The 15,417-nt window shown below is 42.9% G+C and overlaps 1 pseudogene; it reads left to right on the top strand.

The window, feature by feature from the left end:
* Positions 1 to 15,167, top strand: part of LOC142010703 (uncharacterized) — a 35,405-nt pseudogene extending 20,238 nt beyond the window's left edge.
* Positions 15,168 to 15,417: the final 250 nt, after the last annotated feature.

The raw sequence follows: 15,417 nt of genomic DNA, 5'->3' as shown, positions 1-15,417 counted from the left end.
AGATTTAGGGATCTGGGGCAGGATATACTATGTAGTCACAAAATTGGACCATATAATAATTCATACAATCTGTGGAATTGAATGGAGACTGTGGGGTCAGCCATGATTCTTGTATTTCCTAACTCCTAACATAGGGGTATTATGTGTGTATACATAACTCTAACCTTTGTTAACTACTAAACATTTTACTTTTCTTCATTTATGCTCTTTGTTTATATTTTGCATTATTTATCTTGCACAATTAAGTTAAATTGTCCAATTATAATTTTTCTTATAGTCACTTTTGCATTGTGTCCTTCATGCATCTAGCATGGTATTCTAGATTTTTTGAGTTTCTAACTCTAAAGGGAGATGTTTATATCAAAAAGCCTCTTTTATGTTGACATTTTAATGACAACCAAAGGCATTTCTATTGAAGTGGCCAGGTTTTGTACAATCCTTAGTACAAAGCCTGTATTTTGGATCTAAACAACTTAAGGGCCCAGTCTTGCTACCTTTTGAAGTAGAGGGCAAAACTCCCAACTGATTTCAGTAGGAAGAGGATTGGATCCAGCTGGCCTGGATCTGATCTCACACGAGTGGCAAATGAGAAGTAACTTTTCTTAGGTCAGCTATAGCTATCCCAGAGTAAGTCTGAGGAGAACTAGATCCAGCATACAGGTTTTTGTTGTTTAATTGTCCATAGATCTAGGGTATACTTGAGACTAGTCAGTAGGCCAGAGGCAGCCAAGCAAGGGCAGAAGAAGCCCAAGCAAGGAGTGATGTACTGAGAGGGAGGAGGAGTCGAAGGGGGCCCATCTGGGCTGTCGTCCACTCATCCAGCACTTCCTGGACCCAGAACAGTGGCGGGGACACCACACACAATTTGGGCACTAGGCTCTATTTCAAGGGTGAAAAAAATTTTGGCCAGAGGGCTGCATCTGGGTATGGAAATTTGCGTGGCAGGCTGAGGTGGGACAGGAAGACTCATGGGATATGGTTTGGGGGGCAGGGGCCTTTATAAGGGATGTTTCCTCACTGGGGGAGGAGAGGCTGATAGGGTGGGGTGCTACATGAGCAGCACCAGGGACTCCTAGGGGCCCTGCTAGCAATAACGTCAAGGCAGCTGTACAGGCACCACCATGGGCAGAATTACCCTATCTGGGATGGGTGCGGCACCTGGGTAGTTTGTAGGTTCATGAGGGTGAGGCCATAGAAGACAAGAAGAGGGTGGAGCATGCTACGCACATGAGGGTGGGGGCTGCCGCTTAGGGTGAGGTTCCAATCGCAGAAACAGTGCAGTGAGGCTCTGCACACATGGGATGATGATGGAATTGCGATTGGGGGGCTGAGGAGTGCTGGGTGGGTAAAGTGGAGTAGGCCCCCAACCCTGGTCCTTTGCTGGAGCACCAGAGCAGGACAAGCCCCTGACCCTGCTCTCCTGTAGGAGCTTGTGGGCCAAAAAAATGGTCTTTCAGACTGGACACAGTCTGCAGGCCATAATTTGCCCTTCTCTTCTCTATCGGAGGCCAAGCAGGTCTCTGGAGATATCAGCACAAATGAGAGAGACAGATGTCAGTATGGCAGAAGCCACTAAATCAGGACTTTCTGTACTCTGTGCTAACTGGCTGTTTACTCCCCTGCCACATTTCTCCTCCCCTTCAACCTTCCCCATAGTCTCTTCACCTCAGCTTCATTCCATGCCTGTTCATCTTACCCTCTTCACTCTTCTCTTCTCTTTCCATTTAGGTTAACTCCTCCTGGATAAACCCACTCCCTCCACGCACAAAAACAACAAAAACATCATTCTACTAACATCCTGTTTGCTATCATTCCATTGTTCACTCTGTTATATCCCTTCTACCAAATGGCTGTCTTGTCTGTTGTGTCAAGACTGGAACTTCTGTTCTGCTTTTATATAGTGCCTATGCAATGAAACTCTAGTTAGAGTGCTGGCCCTTAGGCACTCCTGTAACAAATGTAATTAATAATAATATTTCCCTTGTTTTCTTTTACTGACTGTTATTTGCAAACACACTAATGGAAGATCCACTCCTTGTGCAGGATATTGCTATGTTCACGTTAGAGTCAGGAAAAGATGAAGAAAAGAAGCAAGGCAATGAAAAACAAACCTTTATTCTGGAGACCTTCTCCAGGCTCCTGGAGCTTATCACACTCTGCCATCGATTGATAGAGACAGCCAGGGAGAGTGCACAGTTGGCCAGGTTAGCACAAAGTGCATGTTATGGTACCTCGTGTTTTCCTGATACATGGAAGAGTTGCATACATAGCATTTACAAATGTTCATGTTTTTAATAAACCTTGGTGTAACCTAATGCTGGTAAAAGACAAATGACATTTTTGTGCTTAGCTCCTACTTCCTTTAAAATCGGTGGTCAAAATCAACATTTAAAAAGTGGGGGGCTAGGCCCTTCATCTAGTGAAAATGCTTTCCGCCTTCCTGGAGCAAAGGGAGAAGGGAGAAGCACATTGATTGTTAAGCATCAGAGAGGTAGCCATGTTAGTCTGTATCTTCAAAAACAACAAGAAGTCCTGTGGCACCTTATAAACTAAAAGATCTTTTGGAGCATAAACTTTCATGGGCAAAGACCCGCAGACGAAGCAGGTCTTTGCCCATGAAAGCTTATGCTCCAAAAGATCTGTTAGTCTATACGGTGCCACAGGACTTCTTGTTGTTATTGATCATTAACAAAGTGGACATAGATGCAATCTTTTCTGTGGTTTTAAGGTCATGTGCCTGTTTAAAAAATAAAATGACCACATGCCAAAAACAGGTTAAGAAGCCTGGTGTCTTTCAGTTTATTCATGTATGTCAATAAACAACCAGCAAGTATAATTCTGGTTTGACCTCGCTGATCTGATATAGACCTACCTGGGAAAAGGTGGGTGTTTTCCCTGGTGGAAAATTTTGGCTGTCAGCAGCTAATAATGATGATGATGATTATTGATGATTAATCCTTTGGGCTCCTAGTTGAGTATAGGGCCTCCACAGTCATTCTCCATCTCTTGCGATCCTTAGTGGTAGTCTTGATTTGCTCCCATCTTAAGCCAGCTGCTTTTACTGTGTTCAGGAAGCTTTGTTGCCTGTTGTAAATTCCTCTTTTAAGAGAACATGTCCCTGGCCATGGGCTGTGAGGTTTGTGTGCCTTCCACTACCCTTTCCAGGCAGCCTCGAGAAATTGAGCAATTTAAAAATAAAAAGTTTTTACTTTTATCTTCATAACTTTATTCTCTGTCAATCCGCCTAAGAGTAAAACAAAAATAAAGAAAGAATCATTTTGAAATATAGTGTAAAAGTGCATATGTAACTTAGGTATAATGTAAGGTATAGGGAGCGGCCGTTAGGGTGGCCGGTTAAAATACATATTCATAAGGTATATTAATATTCATGAGCAAGGGTTTAAAATTCTATGTGTTGATAGGCTAGAAAAAGATGCTCATGAATATTCAGTTAGAATGTGCATCCTGGTTGCTGGGGCAACGCAGGTGCGGACCTGCCAGGTGACAGTGTTCAACCAGGTCCGCCCTGGCTCCATAAATTCCGGAGCGCAGCCCACAGCACCTCAGTCCGCCGGAGGACGAAGAGAGGAGCGGACCAAGAAGATCTAAAAGGACTGAGTTAAGAGCTGGACTCTCGCTTGTAGCCAAAGATTCGAAGCGGAGAAGGCAGAAGCTTATCGGCGAGTCAGTCATCGCTCCCCAGCCGCCGTGGGCCGCCGAAGCCTTTGTGAAGAGCTCCGGCTACGAAGCCTTTTTGAAGAGCTCCAGCCCGGAAGAACTGAACTGAACTCACTATCTAAACCCCAGAGCTTTGCCTGGGGAGGCTCACCTAGCAGACCGCGCCGGCAGGTGCCCTGCTTAGGTGAGCCGCAGAAGCGGTTCTGCCTTTGCGGCCGCCGACCCCTTGCGGGCCGGTGGTAGGAATGCAGGCTGCTTCCTAGCCAGGGGGGTTTTGTGTACCACGCTGGCCTTTTCCCCCTGGCCTCTCTTCTTTTTCCTTTGCTTTCCTGTCTGCCTGTCCGTGGCAGCTGTAAAAGAGCGCTGTGAGGGCTTCTCTTCTTAGCATCCGGTGAAGAGACCTGCGGGCCCAGCGCCCGGACTGACAGATCGGGATTGCATAGGTATTACAGTACCATCAAACCTCCACTCACATGAGCATTTAGATTAGTTAGATTCCTATTGTTAGTTATGGAAATAGGTTTTGTGCTCTTTTTATTATCTGTGATATTCTTAGTAGCTACATTGTTAATCGTTATCCCATGTTGCTGTTACGTTTACGGTAGAGCTAGGGATTCTGAGATTGTTTAAATTAGGCGCGCCAGATATTTTGTGACCTTTACTTCCTATAGTCATTTGTAAAGCACAGGAGGCGGTCTTATAGGACCTAGCCTTGTAACTATACATGCAGATAGAAGACTAGATTAGGATTAGCCTATAGTTATTATTATTGTAAACAGAACTGTTAGCTCCCTCACTTTTAAGTAGAGGTAAGAGCAGCCGTGGGCAAACCCATTTATCGGGATAACCCTGGCATTTTAACCCCATAAGGGTAAAATTGGTTCTGCAATAAAGGGCTACTATAACAAAGTGGTCGAAATAGACAGTTCCATTATTGAATTGAGGGGATAACCTTTTAAAGTAGGATAACCCCATTTATATTGTGAGGGAAAGTACCACAAGCGGAAACCCCTTATATTTATTGAGCTCTCCCCTGCCTGGCCAGCAGGGCAACTCATTTAATAAAGAACCTATAGCGAAGCTTAGGTAAATTTAATATAGATAAATGTAAGATCTGCTCCCCGAGGTATTTTGCTTAGGGTTGAGCGACTTCAGCCACCTTAGGAAGAGCTGCAGATATAAATATTATATACATATAAATATACAGTTCTGTCATAATTTTTTCCCTTTCAGCACGCGAAGAAGAGCATTATGTGCATCTCTGGACCCAAAGTAAGTGTTAGGAGGGTTTAGAGTAGTGCTGGTTATTACGATATTATATTATATTGAAGGCTACTAGTCTATAAGCATTTCAAATCCTGTGCTAGGCTTAGGAAAGTAGGGGAGTTGAATAGTTGTATTCTTTAGTATACAAACACAGATAACTCACTTTAATATAAAAGAAATACCCTATTATAAAAAGAACCCTTTCTCCCTCAATAAAACGTTTTGTGGTTAAGTTGATCCCTTGTCTGTCGTCTCTTCTGGGGAACGGGGGCAGCTCGTCACACACCCTGAAAACCTCATTGGACCAGGCCCCGGAGACATCGACACAGGTCGCGGGGTAAAACCTGGGGCAGTATTCTAGCCACTGGTGGAACGCCTTTAGTGACCTTACAGCCTTTTGGTTACTGTTGAGCTGTCCACTCGGTTCCAGATCGTTATTGCCATGTTTGTTTGGGATGTCCCCTTTTCCTCTTTCCCTTTGGATTCCATTCTAATGCTTGTCCAATGATACGTTCCTCACAGTCTTTACACAGGATATGGCCTGTCCATCACCATCTTCTCTTTTTGATATGGATCTCCACTGGCTTCTGGTTTGTTTTGGTCCACAAGTTTTCGTTTGACATTCTATTGTACACCTTCAGCTGGAGAATGTGCCTCAGGCATTTATTGACAAATGGCTGAATTTTCTTAGTGTTGCTCTGGACAATGTGCCATGTCTGTGAGCCGCACAGCAGCACTCATTTCACATAGGAAGTGAAAATATGTAGCTTGGTTCTTGTTGAAATGTCTCTTGTGCAGCACCCGATAGGATTGCTACCTTGACGTGGTGGGAGGCTTGCATGTCTCGGGGGACCCTCAGAGCTATGCCAGCAGGAAACTAGTGCTCCTGGTAGGGCAACCCAAGCCAGACAGGTCGACTCGTAGAGACCAGACAAAAAGCGATTCCCTGGTCATCCAGGTTGGGGATTGGGCTATAAGCTAACAACTCATCCCTGTAAAAAATAACGTGTTACGGAAACCTCTACATCATTCAAAATCACCTCAGTCCAGGGAAGACCTAAGGCTCCTTAGCAGACACTTATAACATACCACGTGGCTAATAAACTAATAACAATAATAATGTCTGTGAAGGAGAAGCTTTTCACTAAATATTTGGCTTTTCTATTAAATACATTTTCTTTCAAAAAGTGTTTTTGACAGAAAATTTACCTAATAACCCTAATCTGAAATCTGGAATTCAGTTAAAAATGCTCAAAAAAACAGCAGTTTGTAAGTTGGTAAGAACATAAGTCTTTAAAATACCAGGAGTCAATTGTCCTTGCTATGGGAATAAGTAAGCTTTTAGTAAAAAGCTCTGAAGGGAAAATAAGGGCTCAAGATGGCATATGTAAATCAGTGTAAACATATAATTTGTTTCAGGTAAATTATGCTGTCGGGTAGATTGCACAGCAATATAAACATTAGTAGTTTTCCTGAATGTGATATTTTAAGGAACTAATTTTGTATATCTTGCTTTGGTGTGTTGAAAATAACAGTTCATTAAGCTATCTACTATGAAAGACACTGGGATTTGGACTGAAAATTTTAAAAAGCTAATAAACTGCTTTTCAGCTTTGCAAAGTAAAATGAAGCAACTGAAACTAAACTTGCTGATTCTCTAGTGTGTGCCAGAGCTTTAATGAAACTTTTCAGGACTGCCAAAACAATCACAATTTACTCTCCCATGTGGAAAACTGATTTATATCTGGAAATACATATGTTGTCTACGTTATTTTACACAGCTTCTTTGTCTTGTCTTTTTGCTTTGTTCTTTAGTAATGTCCATATACCATATGTGTGTCAAGACAAGCTGATTATAAGGCGTGTAATTATGGGAGAATGTGGAGGGAGGAGGGATTTTCAGTCTCAGTTCTGTTTCTCTTCTGTTTTCTTTATTGCCATAAGTATCAGAGAGGTAGTCATGTTAGCCTGTATCTTCAAAAACAACAAGGAATCCTGCGGCACCTTATAGACTAACATATTTTGAAGCATAAGCTTTCGTGGGCAAAGACCCGCTTCTTCAGATGCATGAGTAGGGGGGTTTCAGAGGAGGATTTAAAGAGGGGATCTCAGGAAGGGGGAGGGCCAGAGCTGACAAGGTATATTCAGTGAGGGTGGAAATGGCCCATTATTGGCCGTTAATGTGGAGTTGTGAACATCAAGAGAGAGGAGAAAATAAGTCAGTTCATCAGGGCAGATATGGCCCATTGTCAGATGTGCAGGTGAAAGAGCCCCTGATGATATGGTTGATGTTAGGTTCTGTGATGATACCGCTGATGTAGGTATGTGAGTAGAGTTGGTAGTGAGGTTTGTTGCAGGGAGTGGTTCCAGGTTTAGAGTTACTGTGTTGTGGTCTATAGTTGCTGGTGAGAATTTGTTTAAGGTTGTCAGGCTGTCTGTAGGCAAAGACAGGCCTGCCTCCCAAGGTCTGCGAGGGTGAAGGATCGTTGTCCAGGAGGGGTTGCAGATCACTGATGATGCACTGGAGCTGGGGGCTGTATGTGATGGCCAATGGTGTTCTTTTGTTTTCCTTGTTGGGCCTATCTTGTAGTAGGTGGCTTCTGGATACACATGTGGCTCTGTAAATTTGTTTCTTCACTTCCTTAGGTGAGTATTGTAGTTTCAGGAAAGCTTGGTAAAGCTCATGTAGATACTTGTCTCTGTCTGAGGATTTGGAGCAAATGCAGTTGTACCTTTAGTGCCTGGCTGTATACAATGGATCATGTTGTGTGCCCTGGATGGAAGCTGGAGGCATGTAGAGAAGCATAGCGGTCCGTGGGTTTTCGGTATAGGGTGGTATTTATGTGACCATCACTTATTTGCGCAGTAGTATCCAGGAAGTGGATATCTTGTGTGGACTGGTCCAGGCTAAGGTTGATGGTGGGGTGGAAACTGTTGAAATCACAGTGGAACTCTTCAAGACCCTCTTTCCCATGTGTCCAGATGACGAAGCACAATGTAGCACAGGTAGAGGAGGGGCGCTAGGGGACAAGAACAGAGGAAGTGTCATTCCAGGTCAGCCATAAAAAGTTGGCATATTGTGGGGCCATGCGGGTGCCCATAGCAGTGACGCTGATTTGAAGGTATAAATTGTCCTCAGATCTGAAATAGTTGTGGGTCAGGACAAAGTCACAAAGGTCCACTACCATTTGTGCCTTGGTCTCATCAGGGATAATGTTCCTAACAGGCTGAAGTCCATCTTCATGTGGGATATTGGTGTGAGGGGTCTCTACATCCATGGTGGCCAGAATGGTGTTTTCAGGAAGGTCACCAGTGAATTGTAGTTTCCTAAGGAAGTCAGTGGTATCTCGAAGAAAGCTGGGAGTGCTGGTAGCATAGGGTCTGAATTGAGAGTTCACATATCCAAACAATCTTGTAGTGAGAGTGCCAATGCCTGAGATGATGGGGTGCCCGGGATTCCCAGGTTTACGGATCCTGCTTACTTTGCTTCATTAACTAGTCCCACTAGTAACAGAGAGGTAGCTGTGTTAGTCTGTATCCTAACAAAACAAAAAAGAATCAATAACACAGGACCTTAAAGACTAGGAAGATAATTTATTAGGTGATGAGCTTTCATGAGACAGATACACTTCTTCAGAGCTGGAAATAGGCTATCTCCAGATCTGAAGAATTGGGTCTGCTCCACAAAAGCTCATCACCTAATCAATTATTTTGTTAGTCTTTAAAGTGCTATGTTGTTGATTCTTTTTTGTTTTGTTAGGATACAGACTAACATGGCTACCTCTCTGTTACTAGTTGGACCAGTTAATGAAGCAAATTAAGCAGGATGTGTTACATTCCTACAAATATCAAAGGTGAGGAAATTGCCTTTTTAATGCTTAAGATAGGTAAGATTGTTGTTTATGCTTTGGTTAAATGTCTCAAATTTGTAAATTAATTCTAATTCAGATGTCTCCCTCCTGACAGGACTCTCTTGATGGACAGGTATTTAAATATTTAAATGAGTCCCTGAACAAGGAGGTGCGTGAACGTCCTGTGCGCAGATCCCAGGACCTGAACCAGAACCCTGCTGCAACCTCAAGATGGGAGAGTGCCACCCCAGTACGCTCTGGTCCCCTCTAAGGCCTCCTGGAAAGAAGTGGCTGGCAGAGACACTGAGACCAGGACAAAGGTTACGTTTAAAAAACAAAGTAACTAATATCTTTATTGGGTAACACAAATTAGATTTTAAAGTATCAACACTTAAAAGTTATCAGTAACTTCAACTTACAATTAACATTGTTTCCATGTTGTTCCTTGGCTGGTGTCTTAAAATTTTATTATTCCGGAAGGCAAAATGGGTTAGGTTAATAAATATAGGTGAGTGTGTTTAGGAATGGGTATTTAAATCCCCGTTGCTTCCTTGAAGAGGAGAGGTGAGGTTGCTAGGCCTCACCTCCTACCAGGGGCAGGGTGCTAACCTGCCCTGAAAGGGTTGGAGCCTAGGAGGCGGTCGAGGCTGTTCCTCTTTTGGGAGGCCCCCCCGTTACTCCCAATAGGCCCAACTAAATAGGGTCCTGGGAGGCAGCTTGCTCTGCCACAGGCCATGTGAGGTAAGCAACAATGGGGAGGCAGGGAGGATGGACCTGCACCTGCAATATATAAAAGGATGGGCAAGAGGGCAAGGGAGGTTAAACCTTCACCTTATTTTTTAAATAACAATTGCAACAGCTAAGAGTCTAATAAATACTAATGAAACTAATTATTAAACAAATGTATACCTAATAAGTACTAACGGAATTATTAATTAAATGTGCTTTGAATATCTGAAATAGTATCCCAGCCTGGGCTTTTAGGCCTGGCCTCAGGGGTCAGGCCCCCAGGTACTTCCCCTCCCCCTTCAGGGAGGGTGAACAACGGAGGAGCAACCCCCCGCTCCCTCACAGAGGGTCCCGGTATCCCAGGCTAGTTTGAGAGAAAATGTCTGTAAGCTCCATGTAAAAACGCGGGCTGGTGGATAAAATTATGTGTCTGGTTTAGTAGGAGTTGTCACAATTAGGTGAGTTGAGGTCCTGTCCGGTGTGTGGGTCCAATCCAGTAGTGACGTAGCAGGTAGGTCGTGAAGCGGCGTGGGTGATGTTAAGGCCGGAGTGACAACGATGGTGTTGGCAGACCCCTGGTTGCGCCACCGGGTACACAGTACCCCCCACCGAAGTGGGGGGCCAGTTCGCCACCCAGCGGCCTGGCCGAAGGGTCTGCTTGCCGCTCCTCGATGCAAGTGTGAGCTAGCGTGTGGTGAGGCGCGCTGGCGCGATGATGCCGCTTCGGGCCGCAAGGCGGCACAGGCTCCAATCAGAGATGGCCGCAAGCGCGGCAGTGATTCAGCTCAGTGATTTAGCTCAGTGGCTGCAGGTGCAGCCGTGATTCAGCTCTGCTTCGGCTTTGTGCCTGGCCTCGGGATCAGCGGACGCCTAATTGGCCACGCTTACCCGTGTAGGGTCAGCAGAATCCTTGTCTGCAGTACCCAACGGCCCAGAATGCCAGGACCAGCCTGACTTATATAGACAGAGTTCTTGCATGATTCATGAGGTAATTATCATATGAAAGTTCTGAGCACCTGTTCTCAAACAGGTCCTCTGGGCCGGGAAGTTTCCAGAAACTGCCCACCTGTGTCCAATCAGGAGCCCGGAATTCAAATCCATGATCATGAATTATTCATGAGTTCAAGTTACCGGGGCAACCAACTGACACAGAGTGACCGTTGCAGGGGGCTGCTAAATGGCAGCCTATGTATCTTTAGATTCTACCTGTACCTGCATTGATGTTTAATGGCCAAAGGCTTGTTTCCCCTGGCTCACGGGGATGATAATGCCCAAGGGATAAAAATCCCTGACACCTCCGTAATCTTGCGGTAAAATTCTTTTGTGGAAGAATTCCTTCTCCCCACTCCCTGCTATATAAATCCTGGATTCTTTTTCTCTGTTCATCTGGGGAAGTGGGTTTTGTCCATGAAAGCTCATGACTTAACACATTTCTGAGTCTCTAAGGATCTACAGGACTGCTTGTTACTTATGAAGCTACAGACTAACACATCTGTTCCTCTAAGACTTCTTACACTGTGTTGATTGATGTGTGACATTATTCTTTTACATGTGACACCCTTTGCAGCCTCCCGTTTACTTCCGTCTTTTATTTCACTTTTTTCTATTCCCACAGAGGGGAAGAGAGAGTTAGGGTTTCTCTATGCTATTGGTGGCTTTGCCAAATAATCACCAAGGCTATGTCTACGCTACACTAGCTATGCCATTATAAGGTCTCTCATGCATAACATAGCCTAAATAGCTTTTCTGTAACATTTCACTAACCTGCTAGTGCCTTTTTTTAAACTGACCCCTCATCTGCAGCTGGGTCTCCTTAGTCCAGTACTTCTTGATGCCTTGTTCTGGTTTAGAGTGGGACTTGTAAACCTCATCATACACGCTAAAAATGTATCTAATAGATAGTGGATTTCTAGGTTTGCATTATTTACAGCATTACAAAACATTTTTTAAAAAATGAAATGACTGTGCCTGATATTCCTATTTTTGTTTTCAGGATGTACAAGGTGTTTGCAGGGGAGATGGGCTTTGATGAGTTCCATTTACACTTAAGGCCAGTGCACTTTGAATTTGCATCTCACAAGGAGAAAGCAGACCAGCCTCCACCAATATTCATTACATCTCTGTTAGAAGATGACAGTAGTGTGAACAGGTAAATTAGACCCTTGCAGTGTTTCACTGGGCATGGTGTGATTAAATATATTTCCAAACGGATCATAACCAAGCACATGACTCAGTTTGGTAACGCTCTCCGTGAGTGAAAGGCACCCAGGGATTGTTCACGCAGGAAACTTGCAATGTGGTCTAATGTGATTCCTTCATCATAAGTAACTTCTTCTGCATTTCTGCTGTAAAAATGGGCAGTAATAAAAGTAAGGGGGACCATATTTGCATGGAAGAGAGGTAATTTTGGAATAAAATGGGTGCTCTCTCTCTCTCTCTCAAAATGAGGGACATTTTGAGAGAGTTGGGACCAAGGGACTTCATCTACAAGTCCTCAGTTGAAACTATAAAGGGCGCGATCCATAGTCTATGCAGACTGAAGGATGCCTACTACTACTGGGACCAAGGGAAAAGGACAGTGGTTCCCAGACATCTAAAAATAGTGAAATGGGCTCTAAAAGCAAATATTGGGAAGAGTCCATAAACGTAAATGTAAACTTGCTAGATTACAGAAGTCACTTTCCAAAGTTTATCCTAGGTGAATACATGGAGCAATGTCAAATCTTAGTGTAACAGTGCAGCTGGACCAAATCCCTGCACAGCGGAGAGACAACGTGTTCCTTCCTTTCTCCCCTTAGGCAACCATGAAAGCATCAGGCCTGGAAAATTTTATATTTGTGTTGACTTCACTGTTACAAAGCTGGTAAATTAAATAAGTAACAAAATCAAGAGGTATTGGTAGGATGGAAATAAAGTAGGAAATCCATCTTTCTTAAACATTATCCATGCTGAATCTGCTATCAGTAGTTCTCAAACATTAGTATGTGTGTGCAGGCTTCCAGTTCCCCTCTCTATCTGAATGACATACAGTTGACTGAGAGGTGCGTAGTAGTTTATTCTCTAATCCACACTGGAAACTGGGTTGCTCCTAACGTACAATTGTGAACAGCTGAATCTTTATTCAAGGATAGATTGTGCATAACTGATTTATGGGGGCAATGATTGGCACTGTCTCTTAAAACTGATAATTGTAGTCTGGTAGACAGCACAGCATCCCAGAAGATTAGGAACTAGAATTTTAAATGATCTTGATTTAAACTGGATCAGCAGATTTTTTTCTCCCATGATAACCCAACCGCTAGAGCCAAACCAGGAAGAATTCATGATTCTCTTTTTATTTGGCCACAGACTTCACAGAACACTGTTTCTCTATAAAATGTTTCTAAAATCTTTTGTAACACCCTAATATTCCTTTTTGTTTATAGGAGGAATTCTCCATTCTTCTGTGTCTCTTAGCAAGATCTGAAGGGATGTGTTCCTTACAAATATCTAGAAGTGTGGAGAGAGCCTGGGTGTATCTACGTAAATACAGAGAGGTAGCCTTGTTAGGCTGTACTCCAGCAAAACAAAGCAGCAGAAATGTAGCGTTTAAAGACTAACAAAATGTGGGATGTAAGACTTGTTCAACCTGTTTCTCCTCACAGTCTCAGTAATAGTATAGTAATAGTAAAAATTGTCTCCATAATGAGTGTCTATTATTTTAAGTTTACTTCAATGGATGCTGTAGACGTCTTATGGCTGGACTGTTCTTTGGGACTGGAACCAAAATCACTGGGGTTTTGCCCAGAGCCAAATCAAGCCAGCAGAAGCAGTGAGTGAGCAGCTGGCCATGGGGTGGCAGCTTGTTTCACTGCTCATTCACTGCTCCTGCTAGCTGCCCCTAAGTCTTGCTTAACAAACTGAAGCAAAACAGGGGCAAACTGTATTTACACAGATATACCCCATACTCACTCCCCACTCCCAGGGACACATTGCTTCAGGTCCTGCTTTCATTTGCTACAAATAATAAAGGGGAAGAAGGCAGAAGATGCAGAGCAGTTCAGCATTACTTTTCTTTCCTTCCACTTGGTTTCTTTAATGCATTCTCTGTGTTACCAATGATTTTTTTCTCTTGCAGATATATCCCATCTAATTTACTGCTAAGCATGCAAGAGAGTGACAATAATTAAATTGGAAAATTTAGCTTTCATACAAGAGATGGTGTTATTCAGGTAAATACTTCCCTTTATTTCCACACGTATTATTCTTCATACATTATTAAACAAATATATTGCAGTAGCAGTTAAAGGCCTCAATTAGGTGGGGTTTCATTGTGTTGGGTGCTATACTTTTCCCTTACCACATTTTTATTATTTTTTTCTTTCTGTATGTTACAGTGTAATTTTGTTAACTTTTCAGAACTATCACTTGATAATCAGTCAAATCCTCTGTATAATAACTGCAGGCCAAATCTAAGTTGTTTTGCTGAGGCACAATTCTCATTGCAGTCAATGCTGAATAAAACAATAAATGGATCAGGTTTTGATATTATTTACATTTAATTTCTTAAAGAATGCAGAAAATATTTTCTTTCCCCCAAGAGGAAAGAAAATGAATCTCTTATTCTGTACATTGTTTCAAAGCTACTGATTCTGACTTTTTTTTTTTTTTTTTTTGCACCCTTGCATTAAAACAAGGAGGCTGCATCTACACGAAAGGAAGGAGGGTATGTTAATGAGGCAGTTCAGAAGATGGTAATGAGGCGCTAACATGAATATGCAGTATCTCATTAGCATAAAGGCGGACGTGCATGATTCAAAAGTGCCACTTTCAGGACACACACTACCCATGTAAATGGGGGCCTTTCAAAAGGACCCCCTCTGATTTCAAAAGCCCCTACTTCCTAAAACCAAATAGGAAGAAAGGGCTTTTTAAGTCTGGGGGGTCCTTCTGAAAGGCCCCTGTTTACCTGAGTGGCCTGCTTTCCAAAAGCAACACTTTTGAATTGCACATGGGTGCCATTATGCTAATGAGGTGCTGCACAGATATGTCAGTGAATCATTAGTATCTTCTGTACTGCCTCATTAACAGGAGGGGGCACGTGTAGATACATCCAGGGTTCTGTTCAAAAAGTAGAAACAAAATTGCATAGTGCAGCGTCGTGCCACAGAGCTTTCCCAATCCTTCAGAACTTACTACTTTCCGCACTTTCCCATGCTCTTTACCAAGATGATATATAATTAAAATTCATTGCAAAAACGAAAAAAGAAAATAATCCATGTCTTAACCTTCCTTTAGATGAGCCTCTCATGTAGCCTGATGGCATCCCTCTATCATATCCCATTGTATAGAACCTCAGTTGTAAGTTCTTGTGGCTAAGTGAAGTGACTTCATTATTCAGCCACATTTAAATAAACATGTATTAATAGCAGCATGATTAAAGTCACTTGTGGAGATTAGCTGAGGAAAGAAGAATTTAGCAGGATCTCTACAGTTTTGCTTTTACGTTCTAGGGAAAATTGCCCATACTTTTGTGCTTTTACCCTTTAGCTCTTGTCCCCATCTGGACTGGAGAACATACAGATCACGCTGGCCTGTCAAGTCACTCAAAAAAATGCTCTTATTGTTGCTGTTCAGCAAGCCTCGTTTTGTCACATGATCTAGCCTACACGTACAATGGGTATAAAGGTCAGCAGTGTTTCATTTCCTTAACCACAGCGTGGGAAGTAACATCATATTCAAGCGCTGATGGTGCTCAGCTAGATATTAATTTTGTTTTACTTTAACCGTTTAAAATGTAAAAGAATCCTAGCAATTCTTTGCAAACATATTACCTGGAAGTACATTTCACTTCAGTGTTTCATTTAATGTATATTAATTGGTCGAGGTGATAGCTGAAAAAATATAATAGTAA

The sequence above is a fragment of the Carettochelys insculpta genome, chromosome 3 (genome assembly GCF_033958435.1).
Source record: "Carettochelys insculpta isolate YL-2023 chromosome 3, ASM3395843v1, whole genome shotgun sequence".
Lineage (NCBI taxonomy): Eukaryota > Metazoa > Chordata > Testudines > Carettochelyidae > Carettochelys > Carettochelys insculpta.
This window is presented reverse-complemented; position numbering and strand designations above follow the sequence as displayed.